Source organism: Marmota monax, unplaced genomic scaffold (genome assembly GCF_021218885.2).
Source record: "Marmota monax isolate L192 unplaced genomic scaffold, Marmota_monax_Labrador192_F-V1.1 WCK01_AAM20220418_F8-fsc00034, whole genome shotgun sequence".
Lineage (NCBI taxonomy): Eukaryota > Metazoa > Chordata > Mammalia > Rodentia > Sciuridae > Marmota > Marmota monax.
The window spans coordinates 4,709,409-4,730,783 of record NW_026693934.1 but is presented as its reverse complement, the minus strand read 5'-3'; positions in this window follow the sequence as shown (position 1 = coordinate 4,730,783).

Genomic DNA, 21,375 nt, shown 5'->3' with positions numbered 1-21,375 from the left:
AGCTTCAGGCAAAATGCTGAGAAGGGCACATTCTGCCTGACTCTGATGGGGAAGTCTGGAGTGAAAGCAACAGTGGTCATTTATTGTCTAAAAGTTGTCCTGTAAGAAGTGCATTCTTCCGCAGTTGCTGCGGCCTAAGCAGTATCAATAATTCAGGAAGTACTCTGAAAAGCTTAAGGCTATGGCAGTAGGAAGAAAAAGGTAACCCAAACTTACAAGAGCCACACAGACTAGGTAAAGGGTGTCGCACAGTGGCCACTAAACCAATGATTTTAGGGCCAATGATTATAGAAATGATGGCAGGTAATCAGTCTATTACACACATTCACAATTCAATTTCTCATTATGGGGCCAAACCATGCAGATTATGCAATGGGAGGGTCACACTTGGGCCTGTTTCCATCCTGTAACAGCAGCCTCTAGACTACAGGTCTCCGCTTTTTGGCATTGTGGCAAGATACCGGAGCCTTTTTTGATGCATATCCTTGAACTGGGAACATCTCATGGTTTGCTAAGTTATCAAAGTCCAAGCCATGCGGTAAGTCATGTGTTATATCCTAACACAAAATCTAGTCCCAGATTATTAATCCCAATCGATAAAAAATGTCAGAGCTATTCTAAACTCTTATGCCCTTTTCTGATCCCTCCTCCCTTCCTTTAGTCTCTTCTTTTCTCATAATATAGTGACCTTAGTAATAACCATGATGATGATAGGTGCCTATAGAGTACCTTTGTATGCCTGTGAGCTGAACATTTTATGTGTATTACCCAATTTGATGTCAAAGCACCATAAAATTTTGATAGAATTTTTCTTTCCATTTTAGAGCAGAGAACAATGAGTCTCGGAGAGTTAAATGAAGATTCCCAGGTTGCAGTCTTGATAGTATGAATCCAAACATGCTGATTCCAGGGATCACATATACTATATTTTACCTGATATTGTTATGTTTAGGTCTTGTTTAACTCTTACTCCAAGTGACTTTATGTATAAAAATCATCTTTGTCCTTGGTCTGCTGAATTGTCTATTTCTTTTTCTGGTAGTGGAATATCTTCTTTCCTTTAGGGACTCTTTCCTATTCTTAGACCATGTAGTGCAGGGAAAGCAGTCTTTCCCTAGTCCGCTGTCTTTTATGGAAAGTGTTCAGCACTTGTGACCTAAGCTGGTTAATTAAAAAAAAAAAAACTTTTCTGAAATATTTGTTGGAATCATTTTTAAAGAAGAATTTTCTTCCTGATAGACTGAGGGCACTAAATCTCATTTAAACCTGGATTTGTGAATGGGCCATTAATTGAAACCTTGGAAAGATATCAAGCCCAAGCAAAACTGGGAAACAGAGCCAGGACATTACTAGAGTCTTAGTGACATTATTTAAGCACCTATATCTAATCAGCTGTGGCATCTAGTTTTGTTGCCAATAAATTCTGTCCCCCTCCCCAAACACATTTTTTTGTGTGCATGTGTTATGTGTTTTGTTTGATTTTGCTTGGCTTAAACTATTTTGCCAGCTTAAAATTTAAATAAGTCATATTTAAATTTTGTTTCATTGTCTTAGTATCGCCCTTAGAGTTTGAGTTGAGGATGGTGTCTTATTTATTTTTGTAGTATAAGTGTTTAGTGTAGATTCTGGCATGCAAAACGTGCTTGTTTTGCTTGCAATGAATTGAATAGCTTGGGACTCAAAGAGTTTGGGACCAAACTATACAAGTAAGAATTTACTCTGGGCTGTGAAGGGCAAAATTACCAGGGAAACCAATGATAACTTCTGTTAGGTGTTTTAGCCCCAGTAGACAGATTTCCTTGATAGACATTCTCAAATATCTTCTGAGCATCTGGAGACATGCTGAATGTATTACACGTTAGCACATATATTTGTGGTTTGTTTTTCTGATAGCCAAGGAGTCTTTTGGTATCTCTGAGTGTTTTGATGAATATCTCAGTTTCCTTGTAATTTGAATAAGCAATGCCAAACCCTTCAGCATGTGGTCAGGGGACCACAGGTGAATTACAATGGATGGGGTTGCTGTGCTCTCTGGTGACTTGGATCTACAGAATTGGCTGGGTTTCTTTGAAAGAATAGATATCAACTACAGCCACATGGTTGAGAATATTACCCACTTTGCCTCCTCAGTGGGATTTAGAGATTGATAGTTCCAGCACTTTTGGTTTTTATATGGAAATCTATTGTCAGCATCTCTATCCTTCAGTGAAACCAGACTTCCAGCAATTACAGCAGAGCTGCATGTGTGTGCCTCTTCCATGTGCACCTGGGGACCCTCTTCCTCCAAATTCTCACTCAATCGTTTAAGTCAAAGGTACTTAGTTCCTCTTGAGTGCCATTCCTGTGTCAGATAGAAATAAGCATACTGCTCAAATTTCAGGCAGCATATGGCAAAATGAGAATCCAATCCAGGCTTAGAAAAGGGAGAACTCAGCCAGAGTAGGAAGGAATATAGATATCTGAATGAGGATATTTTTTCTGGCCTTGTTATTCATATTATTTTCATTCCAAACTGTTAGATTATATTTCCTGTAATGTACAAAGCTGGAGCTGTGGAATCTTCCTTTGTGCTCCTCTGTGGGTTTATAGTTAGCTCTGCATGTAGGTGAATTAAATGTTTGTGTGGTATAGTTTTTGTTAAAACACCAAGGTATGATGTATCATGGTTCACAGAATTCCCGATTCTATAGAAAATTTTCTGAATTTACATCATTAACACCTCTATTAAGACTAGTTAACTGTACTTCACTATGCTCAGAAAAATGGTGATTTTAATAGATTCCTTAGAACTGGTAAAACTCCTCAAGCATTAAGTTCAATCTCTGGATCCATGCCTCAAATGGCACATTTACAAAGAGAGGTGAAACCAGAACAGAATTGATACAAACTATTTTAGGTGAAGCTTGGTGGGACAAATAAAATAATACAAAATAACATGGATAACACAGAGAAATTTGGGGGAATGTGGTGTTTGCCTATAGGAATTTGAAGGGCAGATGTAGAAGGACTTACTCTTGTACATGTGTTTTCATCAGTGTCATAGGACAGCGCTGGTGATATTTTAGAAGTGTCATGAAGGTACTTTTAGTTGAACATAGGAAATCTTCCATTGAATTTGTTTGCCTTTGTTTGGGACAGATTTTCCCACCACTGAAGATGATCAGTTGGAGCTGGATGGATGACAATTTGGTAGGTATGTTGTGTGACAGATATATTCAAGTCTAAGCAGTATCCATTATTCTCTTCTGTCTTACTAACAGGATCTGGGATACTTTTTTCCAAATGAAAAATACATTTCCCAGCATCTCTTGCAGGTGAATGTGATCAATGGTGTATAAAGAGCAATCATTGGATGGATCTTCTGGCAAAGGTTTTGTGCCTTTCCCTTCTCTTTTGGCCTCCTGCCTGGAATGCAGATGTGTTGGCTGTAGCTTCACCTGTATTTTGGATGATGACATGACCTTTAGAATGAAAGGGACACATTTGGTATGGTAGAGCCAAAAGACTGAGCAGCCTCAGTCCCTGATGAATTTCCAGTCCCTTTCACTAGCAGTGAAATATAATTCTTATCATATACATGTGTATTCAAACATCTGGTCTTGTGATCTCTTTCAAGTCTAAGCAACTATGGGTTTAAGAATTCATTATTTCACTTTCATCTCTTTATAACATATTTCATATCACAATTAAAATACTGGAAAGTATAAAATAAGAGTAATGCTGAAACATTATGCGAATTTATTTTTATCCTAAATTGTCTTTAGGACTTAACTGTCTTGTGACATTGATCCAGGTATATTATTTTTGTATTTGCACCAAGGAAACCTTGAAAAAAGAGGTCATTGTTCACTCTAGTTTCCAATTGGCATTTCATGTATTCCAATGAGACAGTGATTTCAAAGTAATGTTTTATTGAGAGATTTTTTTTTCTAAATTCCAAAACATTCTTCTAACAAGAACCAAGCCTAGTTGATTCAGATAATAGAGTTTTTATATAAGTAATAGAAGATGGGAAGAGAAGGAAAGGGTATAATGAAATGTATGTGCTCTTCTTCCACTAAGAAAAGGGAGGACATAGGCTTTCTGTACTTATAGAGGATTCTGTACAGAGGAGAGAGAAGAGAATGAATGTATATTTAAATTAGTTGTATTAAGTACCCTGAAATAGGAATACAGAAGAAATCCATGTAAATTAGGGTCAACCTAAGAACTTCAGGGCTCTTGACCCCCAGAGAAATCTCCTTTTCTGGGAAGCTGCTGAGGCCAACAGGATAAAGTAGTTGAAAGAAAAACTGGAAAACTGGAAGAAGGAAGGGTCTAGAGAGAGTCTCAGGCCATGTGCCAAATTTCTTACAGTTTCTGTGTGCTTATCAAACGTGCCATGGGCTCTGGAGTGGGTAAATACATTGACACCCAGAGGCCTGTGATTTGTTTAAATAGGATTCCAATGTGGTTACATGATCTGCTCCTTGTATTTCAATTTCACTTTGAGGACAAAGAAATACTTCAAGAATCAAGAAGCAACCTTGACCTATTGATTATTTTCCCAGAGTCTATTTTTAAATTGGAAGGAATCAGAATATCTCTAAATCGTCCAATCTAAGTGTGTCGCAGTGTATCATTGACTTCTTATGAATTGTTGGAGTAGTCTACCCAAACTTGCTTCTTTTGTGCTAGATGTTGGGCCTGAAGTAACTATAAGTCAGCCGAGCTGACAATAAGAAGGAGACCAGAACATGAAGTATTGAAGAACAAAAACAAACTGGAATCTGTGCAGACCAACTGGAGCCCATGAGAACCAAGTAGAACAGGCATCTGTCTCTCCCTATCTCTGAACTTTATGATATGGATGAGCTGAAAAATTAAGCTGGTCACTTCACCATCAAAATACACATGCATCTAGCCTGGCATTTAGAGAGGTAAGAGGAAAAGGAGCAGCTGAGGCCTTGCTGATGATACCACCAACAAGTTAAGACACAGATCAGTGACAGAACGTACAAATTACCATGATTGGAACTGACATCTCGAGTGCAAAAAGGCTGTCTTTCATTTCCACCTTCCAATTCTCATGAATATTTCTCTCGAGAAACTGCCACCCAAAACCACACAGGCAGGAGGCTACTGGCAATCGTAATTCCCACTTCCTTAATGCAACACAGTTTGGAATCACCAAAATTAGCAATGGTCATTTCAGAAGAAAATAAATTAGTTTTAGAAAAATGTTCGGTACCCATTTAACAACTTTGAATTGAAATGTGTATATATCAACTCTATCAAAATTGGACTGGGCTGCAGGTCAGGAGATTTTGGGTAACTTGGAATGTGGTGTGGTTCTGAGTAAGCACAAGGAGGATAATGCCATGGTGGCTCCATCTGGGAGGTATTAACAGAAAACATAAGAACATGAAGAAAAGGGGGTGAAAACAAGTGGTTCCCACTGTTCCCTAGGACTGATAGAATATTTGTCTGTGAAACCTTGACCCTGCCTACCCACTGTCCAATAAGAGGAAAGCAGTGGAGGCAATAACTGCAGCCTCTTTTAAGCCCTCTTCTACCAAAGAGCTGAAGATTTCTCCTAATTCTTTACCTTACCCCTGGGAAGAATGCAATGAAGGTTCTCATTGTATAGTGGTAGGGCACCATTTTGATCATGGATGACACTTTTAAATGACTCTCACAAGGACTCCTCATTCCTATAGGCTTATTAGGTTTGCTGCTATAGCCTTCTTTTGCTTCCTTAAATAGAATTAGAGGAACTTTGGGATTGTCTATCATTTTTAAGAATAGAAAAACTTCAATAGCGAAGAAGAGAATTTTCCAGTTTGTTTGTAGCTCTCTTTGTTTAAAATGGTATTTTTTGCTTTTGTGGATCCTTGGTAGGTGTCTTCTTAAATGTTCCTCAAGCCCCCTCATGTAAGACACCTAGGGGCACCTGGGCCAACATGGTTTTCCATCATCCACATGACATGTGGTATTCAGCTTTGCTTATAATCTAAACTTTTAAAATGCTTGTGTAAGCCTGGAATGTACAACAAAAGTTGCAGGGGTTTACATATGTGTGTCTGGAAGCATGGGTTATAAATATGTATGAGTGTTGGTGAAGGTGGAATAAAGCAGATATGGGCTGGTTACTTACCAGAGACCTGCCTTTAGCTGTGTCATATCCTTTCAATTGGAGGCATTTCTGTCCAGGATGTGCAGTGGTTCTGACAGTGGACTGGGCACTTAGCCCTCTCTTAACATGGCAAGCATGCTGACATGGTCTCCTGATGGTCTTCCCTCCTTGCCATCTGTCAGGATGGCCGTGGTTCACTCCCCAGTCACTTGGCCCTTTCTCTTTTGACATAGGTACTAGGCAGCAGTGAATTTACAGGAAATGGCTCACAAAACCCTATCCACTGTATTCTTTTTAAGAATTTTGCAGCAAGTTATTCACCTTTTTTATTTTTCCTTTGCTGTCATAGGCTCAGACTTTGGTTCATTAACTCAGACAACTTTCTCTGGGTCTCCTCCTCCCTCTTGCTCTTTTTTTCTTTTTTCTTTTTTCTTTTTTGGTCTGCTTGGCAAATTGCTACTTGCTCACTGTGAATTACTGCTCTGAGTTGTACCTTTCCAACTCTTGTCTCCAAGCTCCTGAAAAGGCTAATGAGCACTGGTGCTTGGATTTTAACACTAGACATTTGCCACAGAGCTAATGCAAAATGCATGGCATGTGTCCAATATCGCAAGCCAGGGGTTGCAGTGCAAGTAGAAAAAGGAAATGCTTTCTTATTCTGTGTGACATGATTACCAGGAGATTTGCTTTTAAAGACACAGCTAAACCTTAGGAAAAACTTGCTGTCATCAGGATGAACTTGGGGGGAGAATTGAGTCATGAGCATGTGGTAGATATCTTGGAAATCATGTGTAAATTCATCTCTGATCAAGGAGATATTTAAGCATCAAAGTTTACATATATGATACATACTTGGCTTATATTGCTTGTCAGAGATAGAATCTGTACTGGTAAACTAATTTACAGAATTTAAAATTTGTGTTCTCTGAAAGGTAAATATTTTAGACCACAGATAAGAACACTGTGATGAGCAGATGAACTCTCCTGTGCTTTTTATTTGGTGATATTTCAAAGCAGACCTTGTAAATAACTTCTGCATATCCTGATCCTCTCACTCTTATCTGTACTGACTTCTGATTCTACTAGGATCATATGAACTACATCAATGGATGAATGGCATATGTCTGACTTTCAGTTGCTTTTGGCCAATGGGGAAGCTCCAAGAGGAGATTGGTGAGCAGAACAGGAGGTCGCAGTATTTCTTTTCCAGGTTCTTCATTCAAGGTTATCTTGAGCTGACTGTAGCTTTTCACTTATCACAGTGGTTAATTCTACAAGCCTCTCTCCTTTCTCATTCCAGAAATTGGCCTTCCTTGTTCCCTAAGGGCCTAGAGGTGATAGCAAATCAACTTCTATGAAGCAACCAGTTACAGTACTATTCTTTGTAGTTCCACTACCTTCGATTTTATAAAGTCTCCTAGTAAATATATCTTCTGTAATTATCCTATTTTGAGTCTGCCATCTGTATCTTGTTGGGACCCTCACTAACATGTGCACTACTCAAAAAGATAAATCCTACAAATAGAAGTTTCATTCACTGGAAATCTTGGTTAGTGTAATTTTAGAGGGTATAATATCTATCTATAATAACCACAGCATTGAAAGGCAGGATAGTGTGTGGTTAAAAAAAACAGACCTGAGCACCAGCCTGCCTAATTGTGACTCCTGTGAGGTTATGGTTGAGGTTTGGTTATTATTACTATTATTATCATCACAACTGCTACATTTTAAAAGATGGAGTTCCCAGGGGGTTAGGAGGATTTGACTTTGTTAGGGGTTAGTGTATATAAATACAAATGTATGCATGTAAATATAAAATGTATCAAAAAGCACCACACAGTTAACAATAGGAATCATGGTTTAGTCCGCTATGTACTAATTAGCTTTGTGCCATTAGGTGTTTGGTAAGAGTACATGTAGCCTTCTGCTGTCAAGAAACTTAGTTGCGTTTGACAAAATAGAGCATAACACATAAAATAAAAAAAAAAAAAACATGACAAGAATGGAGTTCAGATTTGATGACAGAAGGTGAGTCAGAACATCTGTTAATTTATCTATTATCTACCTACCTATCTACCTACTTACCTGCTATGGTCTAAATATTTTTGCAACCCCCAAATTCATATTTTGAAAACTAATCTCCAATGCAGTAGTATTAAGAGGTGGTGCTTTGGAAACTGATTAGGTCCTGAGAGCTCCACCATCATGAATGGGCTTCTTGCCCCTAAAAAGAAGCTCGAGGGAGTTTCTGCCATGTAAAGATACTCATAAGCTGCCCAATGCTAACAAAGTGAGTCTGCTGATAAAGTATCTAATGCCCTGTTCTGATTTTTCCCAGTTTAAAAAGCATGAGTGCCACTATATCCTTTGTTTTCAGTCACCTGCAGAAGATTTCTTGTGGCTTATGCTAATCAGAAGCTATGTTATAAAGCGTGTTCTGGGAAATGTAGTACTAACTTGGTTTGCTAAACTCCAGAAGGCAAAACGAAAGAAGTTACATTTATAGAAATCTGGCAGTGCAAAGAATCTAGTACTTTATGTAGTTGAAGGTCAAGAACCTTCAACTGTAGAACATAAATGAAGGTGCCTATATTCCTAGTTTACTTAAAGTATTAGGAATTCTAGTTCTAGTTTACAGAAACCATAATGGATTTAAATAAATATATTAAATAGTATCATATGTATCAAAGTGTAATAAAAGTAGTATAAGGCCAATATATTCAAAATGGGAAGTTATTACTTAATGGTATATAATGCAAAGGCATTTATTGACAATTTATAAAAGCACATTGGCTCAGCTATCAAAATTCTAAGGAGAGGTCTGTGAAGATATATGAGAAAGTTGTGAGTCTTCTCCCACTCTCCCTATTTCCATATATGGTTACACAGATCATCCCTCTTGGATGGGAAGGTATGACCTGAAGTCATGACCTTGTTATCAGCACTGTCTTTTTCATATTCATGGCATCTTCTTATAGCCCAAGATTAATATAGTGTACTTCTTTTTAAAAATAGGCAACTTGTACTTCTGAGGATCAGCAATCTCTGCCTGCTGTCTTCAGAGAACTCAGTTTTATATATGAAAAATTAAATATGATGATTCTGGCCACTTCTGATTTCAAAATGACTGGATCTAAACTAAGCATATTGTAAGCTTCAATATAGTATCTACCTCATCTACTAGTAGTGATATTCCATAAACATAATCCTAAACATGATAATATTCCATAAACAGAATATTCCATAAACAGAATCCTAAACATAGTCTATGTGCAGATTACAAAAAAGAAATGGTAGGAGGAAATGTTACCTATTTGTTTAGCCCTTAGTATGTGTGTATCAAGTACACATACATATAAATTTGAGAAAAATGGAACATAGATTGAGAGGAACTAACTATTGGTATCTGGTCTGATCCTGGTTTCAAGTTGTCTCTTTGGTGTTGTCTGTGGGAAGTTGTCTCTGGGAAGAGAAGGTCATTGAATACTTAAAATATTGAAATATCAGCTAGAGAAACTAGAACAACTATCAAAAAACAAGTTATAAAAATGGGAGAAAATGACCTATTGAAAATAAAAAGACAATGGGCTAATGGAACAAATGAAATTATTGGTGGTCATTTTGGAGGAGAGAAATAAATACCTGAAAAGGACTGTAGAATGAAAACAAAATAGGTCATACAATGAAGAAAGCTCTGTACAGGTGGAATAGTAAGTATCTACAATACATGCATGAAATTACAGACACTGGGATTAAGCCCAGGCAAAACACATACACATACACACACACATACACACACACAGCAAAAGAAAGGTGCAGATTATATATTCTTGAAAGAAACTTCATATTATTGGTTAATTTGTTTAATTCTTACCACACTTTATAAAGCAAGTATCATTATCCACATTTTATAAATAAGGAAATGGAGGCTATACCCCTTGATTGAAATCATCTAAGTAATAAGTAGTAAGACTAAGATGCTCATCCAGACAGGTTTTCTCCAGAAGTCTTGATTTTAAAACTGTTGGCTTCATTTTTAAGCAATATACTTAGAGATGCACAGACCATGTTCGAAACTTTATGTGTGCAAACCTAGCAGAATATTCCTTTAGATAGAGAGAGACTGGGAGTTAGGAGTTTAAGGAAGGAGGCACCCTAAAATTTTTTGCATTTAGACTTCTATACTATGTATTATTTTTTATAATATATACATAATTTTCTCAGAAACTATATAAAACTATTCAAAGGGAAAAAATAGAAAAGAAAAATAAGCTAAGGAGAAAAGCTATGTTTTTGCCTGTGCTTTCTCTTTTGTACCTCCCCTTCCCTGGACCCTCTTCAGTTTTGTGTGTGTTTACTTATTTTATTGTTTAATGACTTCTTTCCTGGAGCCTCCGGCTCTGACCTCACCCTCCCTGTCCTGGTATTCCCAGGGACTTTCAGGTTGGTTATAATCCTCTGTTAGCATGCATTCCTTTCTATATCATCCTTCCCAGAGAACAGGGGCCTAGTCTTGATTCATCTTGGCCTTTTTAATGTCTGTGTCTATATCTTTCCCAGAGCAGACACTTGGTATTTTTTCACAGAATGTGTGGAATGTATGTTAAAGTAAAGCTGATTTCTTAGAGATAATTCCTTATGCAATAGTCTCATCGTCTCCTGATCAGCTGTGCATAGGGTTTCTTTAAATTCACTTACATGAAAGAGAACTGGAACAGGATTTCAGGAAGAAATTTATCACTCCATGAAACACTGGGACAAAATTAATCAGCCCATTTTCCCAAAAATGGACCTCTAGCAAAAAAAGAGCCAGGCATGACCACTGAGTTTCTTCATAGTTACTTCATGGGGTTTAAATTATCAAAGCAGACATATTATTTTCTTATTATGCTGTTATTTTTTCCCTGACAGTATTCTATCTCTTTAGGAAATCTATTTGCGCAAGCCAAAAATTTAAAAAAAGGATGAGATCACAAATAGAAGCAAATAAAAAGAAAAGCAGAAAAGTATTAAATAAGACTTTTTCATTAAGATCATTACTCATAGGTTATAAGTTTATAAGTTTCGGGTTTTAAATATTTTTAATTAGCTACAGGAAATAAATAGAATTGAGTCAAACAGTGAAACCATGAGCAATGCATCTGTATTTATATTTATCGACTGATAAAATATCCAGGGGTGGGAAATGTCTTGCTAGTTTAACTAAAAAATCTAGTTTGTTGAGGTTTATCTAAGATTTAAGAAAGCCATAGGTCAAGTGAGAAAGCCACAGTTAATTAAAAAAAAAAATTACCAGTAAAGGAGAGAGGTAAACAACTAAAAATAAAGATAACTGAAGAACCGAATTATATAAAAAAGACTAAGTGAAAAGATAAAAAGAAAGCTAACTTAATAAAATCATTGAAAAATACAATTGAAATAGAATATTTCTGTATATAGTACTCAGGAATGGAAGGATTATAAATAGAGGTAGTATGTAAGTACATCCTCAGAAGAAGAAAATGTACGAGGGTCAAATGTTATACTTCAAATAAAGTGCTTTGAAGCATAAGCACTACAAAACAAATTTTCTTTTTTTTTTTTCATTAAAATGAGAGCAATTATAACACTGTCATCAAAACTGTCTTGGACTTGGAACACATAGTAGAACTGTTAGGTCATCTTAGACTGAAACTCATCAAATGTTTTTTTTTTTTTTTTTCTGTAGAATTTGGACATTGATTTATTTGCTTTTTTTCAATACAAGTTTCATAAAAAGATTCCCAAAGTTCAGATGAAATACAACTGTTTATTTCATTATTGTTTTCTTTGTTGACATCGACAGTGATTTTGTTTCTCTTACAAAAGACTCACTGTAATATATGGGTAAAAATTATGAAAAGTTTAATACTCTGAGAAGTGTGAAAAAATACCCAAATAGAGAATGAGTGTGGTATCAAAACTCTCAGCACTTTCCAGGTGTGTGTGAGAAGAGGAAGAAGAATTGATGGGAGAAATCCTAATTTATCTAAGTTTGAAAAATCATATAGTAAACATTCAAGGCTTGATTTTTAGGTCCCTTTGGTGGAAACATTCACCTCTTCACACACAATTATCAAGTGCCTGTGATGACTTAACTATAGGTGCTGAGGGAAAAGCAGCAAGCAAAACCAACATCTCTATACTCACAGGGTCTTCATTTTAATGGTGAGATAGTGATGAGGACAAAGAGATCCAGCTGATCAGTTGTGTGATTTGTAATAGGGTGGGCAGGTGTTTGTGTGTCTCACTCTGATAACACTGGAATAAATAATAAAGGAAGTGATGGGCCAAATATTGTGACTATCTGGAGAAAGAACATTTCAGTTGCCAAGAAGACATTCATGCTTGGAAAGCCCTAGGGAACAATGGAGAAGGGGCATAAAACAAATGGGATCCCAAGACCAATAGGTCCAAATGGAGAATTAAGGTTTTATTTCTGGGCATCCTTTTCCTAAATGTTAGGATATCAGCTTCTCATTGTTCTTTATGAAATGTGGCTTATGAAACTAGTAATAGGAGAACTATCCTGTCAGGGGCCTGTGAATAATGTGAAAATATGTTTTAGGTGTGCAACATTTTGGAATGATGACTTCTGTGAGCTGAGCTTGTCAGGCTTCCTTACCTCCTGCCACGATGACAGTGTGCACTGTGCAATCAAAAGTTGTACCTGTGGGCCTCTATGACATTCCTGATGTGAACCTAGGGTCTCTTTACATGGATGAGAAATGATGTCAGTTACTTACAAATCATGATTCATTCAATGCTTATGTTGAAAATGTGCATTCCAATTCTAATTCATCAGGTACCTCCTGAAGTTTTGATGTTAACATCCTTTTTTTCTTTGGTTTTCCTCAAGAAATAAAGGTAAAGGATAAAAGATCAACCAAATTAAGTGTTTTATGTTTTTTTTGAATTTCCCATTATTTCTCCCACATTCACTATTTTCAAATACATATACCAAAATTTGGATATGTAGAGAATTAAAATATATCATTTTGTGTCCTGTATTTTTTCTGTCTTTTAAAAATCTTCCACATGTTGAGCCATGTCAAGATTATCCATGTTAGATTACAAATCCTTTCTAATCAGAGAGACTATGCTTGTCTAAATCTCTCTGTAGTAGCATTAGTTAGTGATCATAGTTATCAAAAAGTTATCACTATGTATACAGAAAACCATGTCATTTCATCAGTTCAGTAGACCATTGAGCCTTCCACAAATAGCTTTGAGCCCCAAGGCCAGTCTGACTATTGGTTAATGCAAATAAGCATAGCAAATGTTTCTGCTCTGCCTCAGTAACTGCAATCCCATTTGAAACAGAGTTATGTGTTATGGCCTTACTAGGCAGACCCCTTCAAGCAAGGCAGGATCTGCATGCAGTTATAGAATGTTCAAATTGGTTTGTCTTGAAATAGAGGCGGGTTTGGATTTGCTGACCAAATCAATTAGAGTATTTTTCCCTACTCTCAGAGTGGGAAATTGCCTTTCCAAAGCTTTGGAAAATAAGAAAGAACCACATGAAAGATCCAAAGTGCTTAGATATGCATGTCTAAATAAACCCCAGGAAAATAACCTGGGGTTTATTTATAAAAGGAATATCAACTTATAGCTTGATATATTTAGGATGTCTCTCTAACTTTTAATCAAGTTATTGAAGGCTAATTTGCACACAATAAAATGCATGAATCATAGTGCATTAGGGTGACTTGACAAATGTATATATATACACACACCATGTTATCAGCTTATCAACATTCTATTCAATATATACAATATTTCTCTCATCTCAAAAAGTCTCTTATTCCCTTCTTTGTAGGAAATTTCTATATCCACAATCATTTTTCTGAGATGATCTGAATATTATTACCACAGCTCCATTTTGTCTGTTAATGATTTGTACAAAAACTACATTATATGTGGCTTCATGTCAAACTTTACTTACTCTACATGATGACTATGAGCTATATTTATGCTATTTTATGAATCAATATGCTTTTTTAAAATTGGTTTTGTTTTGCCACTCACCAATTGGTAAGTACTTGAGTTGTTCTCAGTTTTGGATTGATATGGTTAGAGTTGCTATGAATGTTCAGGTATATTTCTGTATGACATATGTTTTCATTCTTCTTGAGTAAATTCTTAGGAATTTTCTGGATCATGTAGTAAGTGTATGTCTAACTTTCTAAGAAAATGATAACTTGTGCTATTTCATATTGCCTACCAGAACATCAGAGAGAACCACATATTTGTTCTAGCATTTGGTATTGTCAGTCTTAATTTTTTGCCAATAAAGTATTGTGGAATGTGAGAAATAGAAAGCCCAGTGGTCAGTTTTCAGAATATAGTATTTAGCCTTAATTGGGATATAAGATCCAATCGTAGTCATTTTGATGTCCTGAACCTGTATCCAGTCATAGCCATTTTAACTATAGCTCTCTCCTTGCCCTTCCCAATTTTAAAATTAGCCAGTCACATAGATTGTAACCCTGAGTTCCAACTATCAGAGCAAAGGGCAATGCTGCTTTAGAAATAAAAACAAAAGCATAAATTAATAAAGCAGAAAAGACAAAGTGCACTTGCTTGCCAGGCTTTGTTCAGTAGCTCACCCTTCTGCAGAAGTAGTTTGCTTTGCCATGCTTCTTCAGAGCGCGTTTGATTCCCTGTGGCACCCCAATATTTCTAACAGGAGTTTCCTCTTGGTGTTTGAAGGATTTATGCATTTCTAATGACTAAAGATTTTAAACATTTTTTCATATAGCCATTTGAATATTTTGTTGTGAAATATATCTGACTAAGTGTTTTGATCATGATTCAGTGGGTTGTTCATTTTTCATTATTTAATTTGTCTTAGTTGGCTTTTCATTACTCTAACGAAGTTTGTGAGACAGGCTGAGTTTATAAAGAAGTTTTTAGTTAGTTCAACAGTTCTATAGATTCAACAGCTTTGCAGTGGCATTTGCTCAGCTCTGGTGGTGGCCTTATTTTGTGTCATCATTGTGGATGGCACTGGCAGGAAGAGCAAGTGGGAGGAAAATTACATCTTGAGCAGGAAGCCAGAGAAAGCTGGGTGGAGTCTGGTGCAGGCTTTAAAACACCTCTCTCTCTCCTGAGACTCCCTCCCAGAGACTTGTTTTCTCTTCTTTGCATGGTGTCCTAATTACCTAATGACCTTCCAGTAGGCACCCCCACTAGGCCTCACCTCTTAAAAACTTTCTCAGTTCCACTACTACCACAACTCCAGGCACCAGGCCTCCAACCCATGGAACTTTGAGGGACAAAAACCATACACACTATAGGATAATTCTGTGAAATTTTTTTAAAAACCTACTTTGGATTCAAACTCTTCATTGTACACCTGTTCTGAGAATATCCTAGTCAGGGGTTTATCTTTTGAATCACAAAAGTTTTAAATTTTGATGAAGTTTAATTTATTTGTATGGTTGGTGCTTTTGTCAAACCAATCTTTGCAATTTCCTAGCAAAGATAGTTTCCTATGTTTTCTTCTGCTTAATTTATATTTTTAGTTTCCACATTTAGGTCTTCGATCAGGTTGGCATTAATGTTGGTGTATAATATTAGGTAGAGGTTGGGAATCCCTACGGATAGCAAATTCTTTTAGCGTTATTTGTTGAAAGACTTTTTTTTTTTCCCCCTCAGTAATGGAGTTTTATTGAAGATAAGTGGAATCTATGTACATGTTCTGGAGTCTTTTTTATTCAGTTGGTTTATTTTTATATATGCACGCTTATCCCACATATCTATTGTTGCTTTCGAGTAAGTATTGAAATCAGCTGATGTGTTTCTATCAACGTTTTCTACAGTTTTTACTCTCTGAGTTCCTTTGAATTTTCAAAGAAGAAATAGAATCAGTTGCTCAGTTTGTACAAAAATGTCTAGTATTATTTTGCTTGACATTGTTTTGAGTTCATAGATCAGAATGGTGACAGAGAAAAATCTTAATACTTTAAAACTTTAATACTTTAAAAGACCTAATTACTTAGGTCTTTAAAAATTTCTCTCAATACTCTTCTAGTTTCAGTGTACAGGTCTTATAGATTTTTAATAAAATTATTTCTATTGATATTATGATAATATGATGCCATTATAAGTAGTATTTTTGTTTTTTGTGCAATTATAAATGGTATTTTTAAAATTAAATTTAAACCTTTAAAAATTATTAGTATATAGGACTAAGCATAATTATTGCAACTTTCATTCTTTAAAATTTCTAGTTCATTAATTTTAGTTATCTGTTAGATTTTTTATGATTATCTATGTAAAAAGGAAGTTATATGCTAATAAAGGAAGTTATATTTTTTCTTTCCAATCTTTATGCCAGTTTTTCTTTTATTAATGTCCTGTACAACATGTTACCCTTCTTATATATTAATATTTTGATTTATCAATATTTCACTTATGTTTTTTTTGCATCATAAGTGATGTTACTTAGTATCTTTTCATATAATATCATTGTCAGAATCATGTTAGTCCTCTACAATGAATTGGAAGTATTTCTTGCTCCTCCATTTCCTTATAGAGTTTGAGTAAGATTGGCATTATTGGTTCTTTAATTGCTTGATAGGATTTTTCATTGCAATCATCTGGACCTTGAAGATGTTCTGTTTTATATTATTTCATTTTATTTTCCTATAGAAAGATTTTATTATGTCTTCTGATTATGGGTACATATGAGTACTCTGATTTTTTTCCCTTTTTATGTCAATTTTGAATAATGAATTTATCTAATATATATGTTTTTATTGGCATGAGGTTTTCCCGTAATATCATATTTTTTAAAATGTTTGTAGAACATGTTGTGATATATTATCTTTCACTCTTTGGATTGGAAATTTGTATTTCCTTCTTTTTTATATCTTGATCATCTAATTACATATGAATCTTGAAATTCTTTCAAAATCAAATCTTTGTCTTTTCTTCATTTATACTTTTCTGCTTTATTAATTTATGGTTTTGTATTTGTTATTTCTTTTTCTCTGTTCGTATCAGATTGACTTTGTCTTTGCTTTGGTAAGTTCAGTTTATAAAATTTCACATGTAAGAGAGATCATGCAGTATTTGTCTTTCTGTGCCTGCCTTATTTCACTTAACAGAATGTTCCCGTGTTCATCCATCTTAAAGATTGAATTGTCACATTTTATTTATACATTCATCCATTGATGATCACTAATGTTGATTCTGAAACTTGACTAATGTGAATAATGCTGCAATTGACATAGGAGTTTAGACTATCTATTCAACATATTGATTTAATTATAAATTCTGTGAGACTCTGCTTATCTTTGGACCACAGAATGAGTCCCACCTTCTTTTCAGGAGAGGGGGCAAAAACTTCTCAGTCCTGTATGTCAGAGTTAAGGTATCTTCTTTGTTGGAGTGACTACGACAGAATGGGGAGAGTATCAAGAAGTATTTCCCCTCTGAAAACATAGTAATTATTTTCCCTGAGGTGAATGAAAAAGATTACAAATAAATCCAAGCATATTTGTATTTTAGGGAGATATCTAAATTGCAAAGGCAGAAGTAATGGAAAGCCATGTGCTGGAGGTAGCAATTGTACCCCACTTGTACTGTATAAGAAAGAGGACATGGCTCATTGTTCTGGTCTGTAGGATGTTCCTTATAGTCATTACACAGACTATAGGAATGGGCCTCTTATAATCTCCTTCATTCTTTCTAGTTCCTACATCACATTCTAATCTATTACTACCAGACCATGAGTTATATACAACAAAATTTCCTTTTATTAACTTGCCATCAAATGGCACTATAAACAATTTTTCCCTCTGAATGCTTGGATTTGTTCCCCTGATTTGAAGGAAGGAAGTTTAATCTTTCACCATGTGTCAATTTCCTCCTATGGTCAACAGTGTCCTTTAGTATTGCCTTATCCTTTAATATAGTTTCTCTTGGGTCCCTTGCCCTGCCAGGTTCTTATTAGATGGGTTGCTTTGGTTTATTTATTTAGCCCTTCCTAGCAAAGCTATGCGAACTTACGGTATGTTGCTATTTATATTTGACCTGTAACAAAAGATATGATCCTTGAGTTGCTTTTTATTTTTATTTTTGGAGTTTTTTAAAAAAATACCAGTTAAAATAAACTTGAGCTTATCTTTATACTCTTTCAAGTCAAGTGACCAAGGCATATATTTCCAGGAAATGCACCAAGGCTTAAGGTACAATTTTTTATTTTGGTCAAATAGAAAAGAGTTTTTGCTACTTGTGCAAAAGGAATTAATGAACTATTTTTAATGTGAATTTAGTCAACCCATGATTCTAATATCTCTTGCACTGTCCTCAAATTTCTTTGATCAACCTGCTCAGGATGGTAAAATGAATACATTGGTCTTAGGGAGAATAATACTGAACATTTAAAAAACCTTTTCCTGAGTACCAGAGCTAGAAAATACAAAATTGATATATGGATCTCTCCCATAGTGTGCTGAGAATAGGGGGAGGGGAAGGGTAACAGAAAGGGTTCAAGTTTATGAGCAAAGTTAAACATGTTTGAGATGAAAATGAACCATGTAGCTGGGATTGAGGCTGGAAATAAGGCTAGTGTCTAACGGAGAGGTAAAGCTGAAAAAAAATGCAACTTTTTCTATTACTTGTCATAATATAATGGAAAGGACATGGAGGAATAACCATTATAATAACCCGTTGAAAGAATGGACTATATTATAATTATCCTAGAAAGTGAATGCCATTTTCTTTAAACTTTTTATATCAGAAAAATTACCACCCTCAGCTAGAAATTTCCCCAGGGTCTATGAGTCCTTTCATTACCTAGTCAAAATCTCTTTTGCAGAAGTTAAACATGATACATTTAAGAGGTTAAATCAGAACAACAAATCCATACTTCCCAGGTTCAACTTCTGGCTCTGTTGCTTAATATCTAGATGCCCCAGTTCTGAAACCTTTCTGTTTCCTTTTGGTTGTCTACCAAATAGGATTTCAAAATAACCTTAAAGGGTTATTAAAAATTAAAATTAATAGAAATATGTAAGTTACTTGTAACAATTCCTGGCATGCATACATATCTTGAGGGCTTTATCACATTTATTTTTATTACACATCTTTTTTTCTAGGTGAAGGAAATCAATATTTCATTCTCAAGTTGTCATATAATATTACCTTAAGGTAATCACTATTTTCAATTAAAAGGTCAAATTTTGATGAGTCTGAAAGTATGTCTTCTGATTTTTAGAGGCAGATTGCTTTCCTTTGGTAGCAATTCTGTTCTATGAAATAAATGTCACCTCCAACAGATAAGAGCTAAGATAAGCTCCTTTGGAATACAACATAAAGGTATTTTTTTTTTAACAATCAATCAAGAATTCTTGAATCAAATAAAATAGGAAGAAAGAAAGAAATTTTCGATAATTTGAAAAATTTTAAAAGGTGAGACACTTTTGGAAAGGCAGAGAAAACAGATATCTATCTATCTATCTATATCTATCTATCTATTTATCTATCTATCATTAGATTAATTCTTTTCCCTTGAAAATATTTTCCCAATATATCATGAATTTCTAGCATGGTCTGCTTTTGCAGAGAATGTTCATACACAGGGAAAAACTCCACTTTGACATTTGTTTTATTTGCCCAAAGTCTTATTCTCTGAGATAGAGATAAAGGATATTAGTGTGGCATTCCTGTTACAAATCCATCCCAGCCAATGGGTCATAATTTCCTCTGTTCCATTTGCTCCGTGACTCCCTTGTGTCACAAGAAGGTAATGTTTCACATGCATCACCCTGATAGTGCATTCCGTCACCCTGTAGCAAAAGTTTTTGCCCACAAGATAGACACTTCATTCATAAGTTCTTTCCAATCATTTTAAACTTTCAAAAAATCAAGTATTGTTTTGCATGATACAGGTGATACTCATGAACTTATTACCTCTCTCAAAGGCCATTTTTCTTGGCAGCTGCTTCACACTGAATAAAGATGAGGCTTCTTCACTCCATCAATCGAGACTATCATCAGTGCAGCTGTTTCCTGTTCAGGGTGAAAAAAGTGAAAATGAGATTAATTTTTTAGTGAGTTAGATGCATCTATAGAGAGCATAGGGACAATTCAAGCCAGACAACTCCTAGATTATTAACAAAGTTGCTTCAATCCTTAACTTTGTGCCTAAACACAAAACCTAGACATTTTAAAAATTAGAATCAGTGGTCTGTGTTGTCCAGAGCAGATGGCTCAGTTGATTTTGACTTAGTGTCAATTACATTTGATCTAAGGCCATATATCACACCTTGGCTACACATAAGATTACCTGAGAATAAACAAACTGTAAACAAACTCAAGGCACATTGTTAATGTGTTTATTCTTTCATATTCATATATTGTGCTGAATACATATTCATGCAATGATTTATTCATTATTTGAGAACCTGACCTGTGCATAGGCTGGAAATTAAAATTAAAAAGGAGAGATCTCTTGATTTTAAGAAGCTTACAGTTGATTGACAGGAAAATTAATAAAGAGGTAATTTCAATACATGCTTCTCAAATAATGTGAGAAAGAAGGGAGTAACCTGAAGATGCATTGTGGAGGTGAGGTGGAGGGAGGCTTACTGGAGCAAGTGTCTGCAGAAGGGAATAGGAACCTAGCAGCATGAAGTAGGAAAAGCAAAGTGACTTTCATTGGAACAACAACAAAAAAGAAAAACTGCATAAGCTGAGGCATAATTTAAAGGGGGTTGTTTGGTGTGTTGTAGAAACAAAAGCAGTTTGATTATGTTGCAGTATCAAGAAGGAGGTAAGTAAAATGGAATGAACCCTGGGAGGCAGGTAGGATTCAGGTCCTGATGTTCCTTATGTTCCAGGCTAAGGAGGAAAGATATATTTTATATATGCTTGGGGGTATCTAATAGATTTTAGTTTTTGGCTTCTTTCTGTTTTTGATAATACTGTGGAGAACTGAACAAAAGACTGATTTTTGTAGAGCAGATCAGATGATACAAATACATACATATTAGATATAGTAGACCCTGTATTAGGGTGATAGGGGGAAGTTTGCCATTAATTAGCAATATCAATTAAGTATTCAGCCATAATATAGGGCCTTATGAGCCATAGAAGTGGCCCAGAGTAGTTGAGAAAAAAGAAGGCCAATTCTGGGTGAAGTTTAGAGATAACTGAAGGTGAAGTTTAGAGATAATAGAGTGGCTACATTTGGCCTTGAAGGATGGCAAAGTTTTGATAGGTAGAATTAT